This window comes from Zootoca vivipara, chromosome 12 (genome assembly GCF_963506605.1).
Source record: "Zootoca vivipara chromosome 12, rZooViv1.1, whole genome shotgun sequence".
NCBI lineage: Eukaryota > Metazoa > Chordata > Lepidosauria > Squamata > Lacertidae > Zootoca > Zootoca vivipara.
The window spans coordinates 41,989,197-41,999,612 of NC_083287.1; the positions used below are offsets into that span (position 1 = coordinate 41,989,197).

The following is a 10,416-nucleotide window of genomic DNA, read 5'->3' on the forward strand; positions in this document are numbered from 1 at the left end:
TCATATACATACTCCATTTAAATCTGAAAACTATGCATGCAGTAGCTACTAGTTCATCCATTTATGGGACTTTTCATTGGAAGAGGAGGAGCCGAAGCATTGTTAGCTCTGCAACTTTCACAGACATTTGTGTTTCTTTCATTCCTCCCATGTACAAACACACAGACACAACAAAACTATTGTAATGTAGCCAGCAGATTTCAGAGTGCAGATTTTAGATTCTACACACTGAGGCATCAATCAGCAAAATAATAAGTGGTGGGTGAAGGGTTATGAGTTCAGCGCAGAGAGAGTCAGACAATATATTAAATTATTGAAGAGATATTAAAGCAAGGCAGAGGCAGCTGGTAATGTCCAATTGACATTTCCTCTGAGAGTCTGCAAAAATAAGGAGCTGGATGCACCAAGCTTTTTCTCTGAGTTGTAGATGCTTTGTGCACGCGCTGGATGGAAGCTCCCTGCGTGAGACGAAGCTCCTTGAAGATTGATGATCCTGTGTTTTGAGAGGCTCTAATATGCACTTCTTAGTCATCTATCTCTCTTAAGCACCAGGCAAGTAATACATTTCAAAGGTTAACCAGCATCTTGAACTTGCTTAAGACTGCATTAGGAACATAAACACAAACTCCAAATAAGATGTGGGTGTTATTTGTTTATTTTAAAGGTGTTCAAATATATAAAGAGTTGAGTCTTCCAGCAACATGTTAGCAATCATAAGTGATTTCAGATGTATTGATTTTAGCATGTGAGAGTTAAAATTTGCTCCACGGAGCATAACTGAAAAACATAAATATTTAAGGATACTAGACAAAACCTCACCAGTGCAGGCTATATACTCTCTTCCCTATGAATACAAAGGAGATGGCTGTGATCCAAAGATACCTGCTTATCTATGGGAAAGCAGATAGTTTTCCCTTCAAACAGCACGTCCCTCACATCTCATGGAACACTACTCTGGAGTGGCTTCTCACCTTCAGTGACGGATTTTTAAGGGTGCTGCTAGAATGACTTGAGACACTAAAATGTGTATGTATGTATGTATGTATGTATGTATGTATGTATGTATGTATGTATTATTTATTTCATCTATACCCCACCTTTCTTCCAAAGAGCTCCAAGCGACAGACATGGTTCTCCCCCTCCCAAATTTATAATCACAAGAACCCTGTGATGTAGGGTCAGGCTAACTAACAGTGAATGGTCCAAGGTCATGCATGCAGTGAACTTCACGGCTGGGTGGAGATATAAACCTTGGCCTTCCAAGTCCTACTTTAGCACTGCAACCACTGCACAACACTGGTTATCCTGTGGAGAGATGATATTAAAATAAAAGTACGGGAATAGAGAAGTCACATGCCGTGTTCATGGGAGTAAAGAAGTCGGGCAGCAGTATTCCATGCTAGTTGCAGTTTCCGAATTCATCATGAGGATAGGCCCATGCAGAGTGCACTGCAATAGTTCAACAAGATGTTACGAAGGCTTGCCCCACTGTGGCCAAGCTATCATTGTCCAGGAACACATATAACTGAAACTTTAAGAAAAGCACTGAAGGCCACTAAGGACACCTTTGCCTCCGGTGATAGTGATGGATCTAGGAGTAACCCCAGGCTATAGACTCGTTCCTTCAGGGACAGTACAAACCCATCAAGAACAGGCAAGCTTCCAATTTCCTGAACCTGAGAACCACCCACCCATGAGGCTTCTGTTTTACCAGGATTCCCAAAAATGAGAGTAAGAGAGAGAGAGAACATTTAACAGAAGTCCATTTTTCTCACGGCATCTAGATCTAGACTAGTAGATCTATGAACAATTGATGAAGAGTCCAGCTTCTGCACAAGGAAGATTTGTAAAGGGACCTCCATTTTAACAGGTCTTCTGGGAAGTGCCTTGATTTTAATGTTGCAGCTATGTTGTTCCCTGCTGCAGTTAATGTAGTTTGTTTTTAAATTAATTAACAGGGTTTTATTTTTATCTACATTGATTTTCTTTCCCTCTGCTGTTTCAGCAGAATTCTAACCTATATTAATAAGGCTGGATTAAAAAAAATTACACACACTTATTTAAGAGGATGTACAATATATATTTGGACATTTGAAAAATGTCCTGTCTTCCATGAAGCCATAAGTTGGAGCTGGTGATGGTGGTGTTTGGGGACCCGTTTTCCCTGAAGTTTTACAGCTCTAAGGAAACAGAATAGTGTTTGGAAGTTGAGTCTGGTAATCTTGTGAGACTTAATATTTGTCTCTCAATTATGATACTTAAGAGTAAAAGAAGCTTGTAAACTTCACTAGAGCACTGGTATCATGATGCTATAATCAACAGATGTGTCTTTAAAAAAAAATCACAAAAAACTTTAATATTGCCGTAATCAGCTACTCTTTTATTTCCCATGTAACATAGACTTTCTTTCACATAGAACCAAATGTAGAGTAATTTGGACACCTGCAGAGGGAAGTAACTTTGAATTCTCATTTGCTAAAAAAAGTATCTAGCTTCGAAAGTATCTGCAATTATTGCCTTGGGTTTCTTCTTAAATTAAAAACCCCACCTGTTACTGAGGTAAAATTAGAAAATGCTATACTTTATTTAGGGGTTTGAGAAAGTTCCAGAATCAATGATACAGCAATTTTAAGCAACACATTTGGTACAGTTATAGTTTTCATAAAAGTATGTACAAATTTACATTTTCATAGGAGCATGTACTGCATTACATATTATTAGTAACTACTGTACCAACGTTTTTGCAAGGATACAGAATTTTCAATATAATTTCAGAGTCATATGTTAACAGCATAGTAGACTAAAAAAAACACCTGGTTCTTGTATGTAACCTCTCTTCCCCATTGGCTAAGCCAGGGGTTCCCAACAAAAATTTCTCGAGGACCCCTCATCGAGCCGCTATTGTGACAAGGACCCCCATTAATTCCTAATCCTAAAATTAAAAAGTGAGAGCCAAATTAAGAGTCTTTTTATATTTTATATTTATACGTTTTTTACAGTTACAATTTAGGTTCAATGGACACTGACAAGATCGGTTCGAGAGTCACTGACTTACTTGCTTGAACATCAAATGCATTATCTTCCTCTTCATCTGTAGGCCTTTGTCGTTTTAACGAACCACTTTTTAACCAACGGTCCATTTTTAACTACGCGAACTGTAGCTTCCGCGAAAAACAACGCTTTGTTTGCAAACACTACTGTCTTGCAAAGAGGCAGCGCGCGCCAGGGAGGAGGGAGGGGTACCTGCGCAGTAGCACAAATGAAGCAGACGCACGCAAAGCATCTTGGGGAGGTGAGCATTAGTAGAATGTGTGCACTGCCTCTTTGCAAAACAATAGTGTTTGTAAAGCGCCACCTAATGGCATACAGCAGAACTACTGCCTCTATCTAATTCTAGTTTTGCGCTAGACTCTGCTCATGCAGGAAGCGGCCAAAACAAAAAATCTGTTATCATGCAAAATATATTTAATATATTTTTTATTCTAATAGCATCTTGCGGACCCCTCTGGCATAGCTCGCGGACCCCTGGGGGTCCGCGGACCACCTGTTGGGAACCACTGGGCTAAGCAATGATTGATTCTATTAAATATCTATGAACATTCTAACACTGAGATTTACTTGATTAAACTTATATCATAGCTTCCCGGAGGAAAATTATAATCTTTAGCCCTAGACATTTTGCTGCCTAAAATGAAAGACTAACTCCACATATGGAAGCCAGACAGATAAGCAGCTGGATCCCACTGCCATTTGGATCACAACTTCCACTACTTCAGAGGGCAGCTGACTAGTTTAGGGAATGCAGAGCAGCTTGCATGGCACACGCAGCAATCCCTTTTCCCCAACAGCTTGCTGCCATTGACTGCGCTCACTTTGCTCACTGCCCATCCAATCAAATGCTGCAATGCAGCAGTAGTCGTGCCAGTGTGTCATGCAAGCAGAGCAACTCATGCAACATACATGATGCCTGCTGTAGTGTATGGCCTATGCTGGCTTTGCTGTCCCTCTGCCTGCTCACTCGGTCACGGGCTTCTGCTGTAGTGCTGTCTCTGGCATACTGGCAGAATGTGAGTGTGACAGAAAGGCCAGCGACAACCTAATGGTAGGGTCAGTCCAGAGAATATCCTGGAAGAGGGCATGGCTGGCTGGCTCCATTAAGAGGGTCTGCCTCTCCTGGTATTTCCCACGGAGGACCTCTTCAAATAAAAACATCTTGGAGATCCCAGGCCACAGGGAGGTTAGACTGGCCTCGACCAGAGCCAGGGCTTTTTCGGCCATGGCCCCGATCTGGTGGAATGCTCTGTCACAAGAGACTAGGGCCCTGCGGGACTTGACATCTTTCCACAGGGCCTGCAAGACAAAGCTGTTCCGCCAGGCCTTTGGCCAAGGCACAGTCTGACCCTCTTCATAGAACTCTAACCCAATGGTTGCCATTAATTTGATTCTGAATTGATTCTAGAATGTATTTTAATTAATTGACTGTGCAATTTTATGTACACTGCGCTATTTTTACCTGTTGTTAGCCGCTCTGAGACCGGCTTTGGCTGGGGAGGGAGGAATACAAATAAAAAGTTGTTGTTGTTGTTGTTGTTGTTGTTGTTGTTAAGATAAGGACTCTACACAACAATGTTTTGTTGGAGGTCTCATTCCCATTTATTATATATGAATACAGTACATGCTTCCTAGGGATAGTCACTTGGTGAGAAAATGAATTACAACTGTGAAGTTGTCAATTTTGATTGGTATTGTGCCCCTTATGTTACTAATCAATTTTATGTTGCTAATTAATTTTATGAAACAATGCATTCAGGGAAAATAGGATTTTTTTCAAAAGGAAAATGTACCAGCGGAAAATGTTCCAAGCACGGACCACAAGTAAGTTTGCTGTCTACAATTCTTTTATTTGTTTATTTTGTGGAGGGGTTTTGCAGTCTACAACTACTTCACCCATTCCTACCTCACACTCATGCCCTTTTGCTAGCATTTTTCAGTTACCTGGAAAGGCACTGTTCTCTCCAACACCACAAATAAAAGTGTGAAATGAGACGCAGAGTGAAATAACAAAGACAAGATCACTCAGAGCCCAGAGAATTATATCAGGATCATTCATTCAGGTGTGTGTGTGGGGGGGTGTCTCGCTGTTTAGATATGCAACACCACACAGTGGAAGGGGTCTCAAGTGAAACAAGCTCTTACGTGTAGTTCAAACTTAGCAGAGGGACGGTGAGCCTGAGTGAGTTACATGATGGCTAAGGTTGCCTTGCCTCATTGAAATTCTGCCAAACAGCAGATACCACTGCACAATTCCACAGTATGAAAGACAGGGCTGTTGCCTTTCAGCCCAGGAGGCAGCTACTGCATTGATCTTAGTAGGGAGAAGAGCTAACAGAGGCAAGGAATAGCTTTCTCTGATAATGACCTGTATAAACATTGAGGCCTTTCCTAGAGTGCCATTTGCCTTGGAAGACAACTGTCACAGTGGCCGGAGTGGACTACTTCAGAGTAACGACGCTACGCAGCTCTGCATTTTATTCTTTTATTGGTGCTGCGTATTTACAGTGCTCAAGTCATTGCTATTTACACGGAGCGATGTTGTCAGTCGGTTTCAGAACCTCCTAATGGCTTTTGGCGCGTCTTTCTCCAACACAAAAGCTTTGGCAGACCCATCCTCTTGCCCCTCCTCTTCCTGCGTAATTCTGGAGTTGGGGGGATGGGTCTTCCCCCCTTACTTGCCCCTTCCTGTCCCACCTGGGACCCTGGCTCCTCTACCTTGCCTGAGCCTCGGACACGACTTCCTGCTTCCCCACTGGAATCGGAACTCTCCCTGCTTTCCCCTTTGCTCGGGGACGGGCTTGAACTCAGGAGGGGAGGGACTTCGCGATATCCCCTGTCCCTCACATCCACCCCCCTCCCAAGCTCTCCTTCACCCCTCCCCAGGCCCCCCCCATGTGTCGGTGACGACTGGAAGCCTAAAAACTCGGTGCTCTCCGAGCCCGTTGGTGTGAACACCTCCCCCCAGTCCTGCGAGCCCCCCCCTTCCGCCTGGGAGGACGGGAATCCCAAAAAGTCCGTGGCGTCAGAGCTGGTGGGGGTAAAAATGTTTTGCCAATCTGCTCCTTCCTCTGACTGGGTGGATCTTGGCGACACCCATACCTCATCCTCTGGTTCCTCAAACTCCGCTTCCCAGCGCCATGGTGAGCTGTTCTCCCGTGCCTCCTCCTCCTCCCCCTCCCTTTCCATGTGCCAGGGCTTGGGTCTGTGGGGAAAGAGGGCGTGAAATTCTTCCACCAAGAATTCCTCCTGTATCTGAGTGGCGGGGACCCATTCATTCTGGGACGGTGGAGCATCCTCCCATGCCATGAGGTACTCCAGGCCCCCCACCCCCCACCTTGAATCCAGGATGGCCGTGGCCTCATTGAGTTGCTCCCTGCTTTCCCTCTCCCCCCCTCCCTCGGGGGTTTGTTCGCTGTCTCTGAGCCTGCTGCTTTCCCTGTACGGCGACAGCAGCGATCTATGAAACACTGGATGCACCCTCATGTCCTCTGGCAGTGCCAGCCTGTATGCCACCGGGTTGACCTGTTGCGTGACCGTGAAGGGGCCCAGCCATTTGGGTGCCAGCTTTTTGCACCTCCCTCTGGTGGGAAGGCCCTCCGAGGACAACCACACCTTGTCCCCCACCCTGATGACCTCCCCTTGTCGCCTGTGGCGATCTGCCCCCTTTTTGTACGCTTCCTTGGCCCTCTCCAAGTGTTCTCTGAGCTGCTGGTGCACCGTCTCCAGTTCCTCTGCCCAATCCTCAGCCTGTGGGCCCTCCTCCTCCTCCTCCCTCTCCCTCTCTGGGAAAGATCTGAGGTCGCGCCCGTAATTGGCCTTAAAGGGCGACACCCCTGTGGAGACGTGCACTGCATTGTTGTAGGCAAATTCTGCTAGCGGCAAGCGATCCACCCAGTCCGTTTGCCGCTGGCTGACGTAGCATCTCAGGTACTGCTGCAGAATGGCGTTGACCCTCTCCGCTTGTCCGTTGGTCTGCGGGTGTCTAGCCGTCGACAAGCTGACCTCCACCTGCAGGAGGTTCATGAGCCGCCGCCAGAACCTGGAAACAAATTGGCGGCCACGATCCGAAATAACCCTTAAAGGTAATCCATGCAGTCTGAAAATGTGATCAACAAACAGTTTGGCTGTCTCTTCTGCCGAGACTGCCCTGGCACACGGTATAAAGTGACACATTTTGGACATGAGGTCCACCACCACCAACACTGCAGTCTTACCCCTGGACGAAGGCAGATCTGTGATGAAGTCCATGGACACCACTTCCCACGGCCTGTGTGGTGTGGCTAAGGGCTCCAGCAACCCTGGTGGCGCTGCTCTGACCACCTTCGCCCGCTGGCAGGTGGTACAGCCCCTTACATAGTCTCGAACATCTTCCCTCACCCCTGGCCACCAGAAGTGTCTCATGACTAGGTGAGTGGTCTTGTCCCTTCCAAAATGCCCCGCTGTAGGGTTGTCGTGCATCTGCTTGAGGACCGTACGTCGAAGCTGGGTGGTGGGTAGGTACAGCGCACCCTTGTAGAAAAGCAGCCCTCTGCGTTCTGCAAAGTCTTTTGCCTGCTCCCTCCCCCCTCTCAGTTCTCTGAAGATGCGGTTGGCAAATTCATCCGCTGCCGTCAGTGCTGTGAGTTCTGCCTCGCTCACCACTGCTGCTCCGCAGGACCATGCCGACGGGGGGAAAATGTGCCTTGGGGCTGGTGGCGCCTCCTCCTCCATGTACTCTGGCTTGCGGGAGAGGGCATCCGCCCTGACATTCTGCTCTCCTGGGATGTAGTGTATGGAGAAGTTGAAGTTCGAGAAGAACTCCGCCCACCGTATCTGCCGCTGGTTGAGCACCCTGGCAGTTCTCCAGAACTCCAGGTTCTTGTGGTCTGTGCACACCTGGATGGGGTGCTTGGCGCCCACCAGGAAGTGTCTCCAGTGCTGGAACGCCGCGTGGATCGCAAGAAGTTCCCGATCAAAAACTGTGTAGTTTCGCTCGGGCTGGGTCAACTTCCTGGAGAAGAAGGCACAGGGTCTCCACTCTCTGTTGGCGTCCAGTTGCAACAAAATGGCGCCCACAGCCTTATCAGAAGCATCTGTTTCAATGCGTAGGGGCGCGTCCTGAACCACGTGGAACAGGTTCTGGTCTGAGGCGAACACCCTCTTGAGGCTTTCGAACGCTGCTTGCGCCTCTGGTGTCCACCTGAACTTCTGCTTGCCTCTCAGGCAGTCAGTGATGGGAGCCGTAACTCGAGAGAAGTTCTTGATGAACTTCCTGTAGAAGTTGGCAAAGCCTAGTAGGCGTTGGGCATCTTTGCGCGTCCTGGGGCTGTGCCAGTCCAGGATGGTCTGCACCTTGTCCTTGTCCATTGCCAGCCCCTTGTCTGACAGCTTGTAGCCCAGGAAGTCCACCTCCTTGGTGTGAAACTTGCACTTCTCCAGCTTCACATACAGGTGGTTCTCCTTCAGGCGCTGTAACACCTCCCTGACGTCCTTCACGTGCTGCACCGGGTCGTTGGAGTAAATAAGGATGTCATCCAGAAAGACCAAGCATTTCCTGAAGAGTAGGGACCCCAGGACGTGGTGCATGAAGGCCTGGAAGCATGCTGAGCCCCCTTGCAACCCGAAGGGCATCACCAGATATTCAAAAGAGCCCAGAGGCGTGAACATCGTGGTTTTCCACTCATCGCCTTCCCGGATCCTGATCAAGTTGTACGCCCCCCTCAGGTCTAGCTTGGTGAAAATCTTGCCTCTGCGTGCCGCTGTCAGGAGATCATCCACTCTGGGCATGGGGAAAGCCACTGGCTCTGTCACCGAATTCAGCCGTCTAAAATCCACCACAAGACGGCGCTGTTGCGTGTCTTTCTTGTCCACCCAGAAGACCGGGCTGCCCCCTGCTGCCTTGCTTCCTCTGATGAACCCCCGCTTGAGGTTCTTGTCGATAAAAGCGCGCAGATCCTCCAGTTCCTGGTCTGACATGGCGTACAGCTTGGCTGGGGGTATAGTTGCCCCAGGCACCAGGTTGATCTGGCAGTCAAAAGGCCTGTGTGGGGGCAGGTGGTCGGACTCCGCTTCACTGAAGACCTCCTGCAGGTCCCAGTATGGTTTGGGTATCGCCTCACCCCCTTTGACGTGCATGGTGGCCACCGTGGCTATCGGAGGCCCCTCCCCTGGTTGGTGCTGCATGCAATGTTCCAGGCAAAAGTCCGATCCAAAAGTGATGCATCTCTGATGCCAACTTATGGAGGGGTCGTGGCGCGCCAGCCAGCTCATGCCCAAAACGATTGGGGGGTCTGAGATGGTGGTGACGTTGAATGCCAGTGTCTCTGAGTGCCTTCCAACCGTCATTCTCATGGGGGGGGTTTGATGAGTGATGGCCCCTCCCAGCAGCTCTCTGCCGTCAATGGTTGCCACGTGCAGAGGAAAATCCAGCTGCAGAAGCTGGATCTGGTGCTCTTCTGCAAAGTTTCTCGAGAAGAAGTTGGCTGAGGCACCACTGTCAATTAGGGCGAGGACCGTCAATGGATAGCCATTTGGGAGCGTGAGCGTCACTTCTAGAACCACTCCTGCTCTGGGAGGGGTGGGCTGGCTCTGCTCCTCTCTGTGCGGGTGGGTGGGCTGGGGCTGTTGTCTGCTGACTGTGCCTGGCTGCCGCCCCTTGTCTCCTGCAGCCAGGCTTTCCCGTTTCCCTGCTGTGGTGCTGCGTCAGTGGGGGAGGGCACAACCGTTCCCGCCTTTCCTTGCCACTCCCTGCGATGTGGGCAGTCTCTGACGAGATGCTGGGGGGAGTTGCAGAGAAAGCAATTCCCACCCCTTCCCTCCTTGCGTCTTGGCGCCGCTGGGGTTTGAAAAGCCCGCGCGCGCGCGCTATCAATCTGCATGGGTTCCTGGTCCTGACTGGCCCCAGGCGTGGCTTGAAAGGGTTGTTGAGGGAGTGGCTTCTCCTGCGACCGTGGGAACCAAGCCCGCTTTGCGCGCGTTGCTTGCTTGTCGCTCCATCTGGATTCCTGCCTCACCCCCACCGCCAGAGCCGCTTTGCTCAGTTGATCCATATTACTGGGCTTTGGACCTCTCGAGAGCTCATCCTTCACCTCCTCATGCAACCCCAAGTAAAACGCCGCTTGCATTGGGGCAGACTCCAGATCCCACCCCAATCTGTGCACCAGCATGGTGAATTTCGCCCAATACGCGCGAACTGTCATATTTCCTTGGCGTAAATTATGAAGTTCCTCCTTAGTCTGGTCCATATGACTATCGGACGAATACATCGTTTTCAAACCTTCTAGAAATAGTTTGACATTCTTCATGCAAGGATTCCTTGTTGCAATTAACGGTCTTAGCCACTCCCTGGCCGCCCCTGTAAGGTGCTCCACAATAAACGCTACT

General features: G+C 48.9%; 1 protein-coding gene across 4 annotated transcripts in view; it reads right to left on the reverse strand.

Annotated features, from left to right (window-relative positions):
• PARD3 (par-3 family cell polarity regulator) overlaps positions 1–10,416 on the reverse strand; it is a 568,363-nt gene that overhangs the window by 268,990 nt on the left and 288,957 nt on the right. The window lies entirely within an intron of this gene.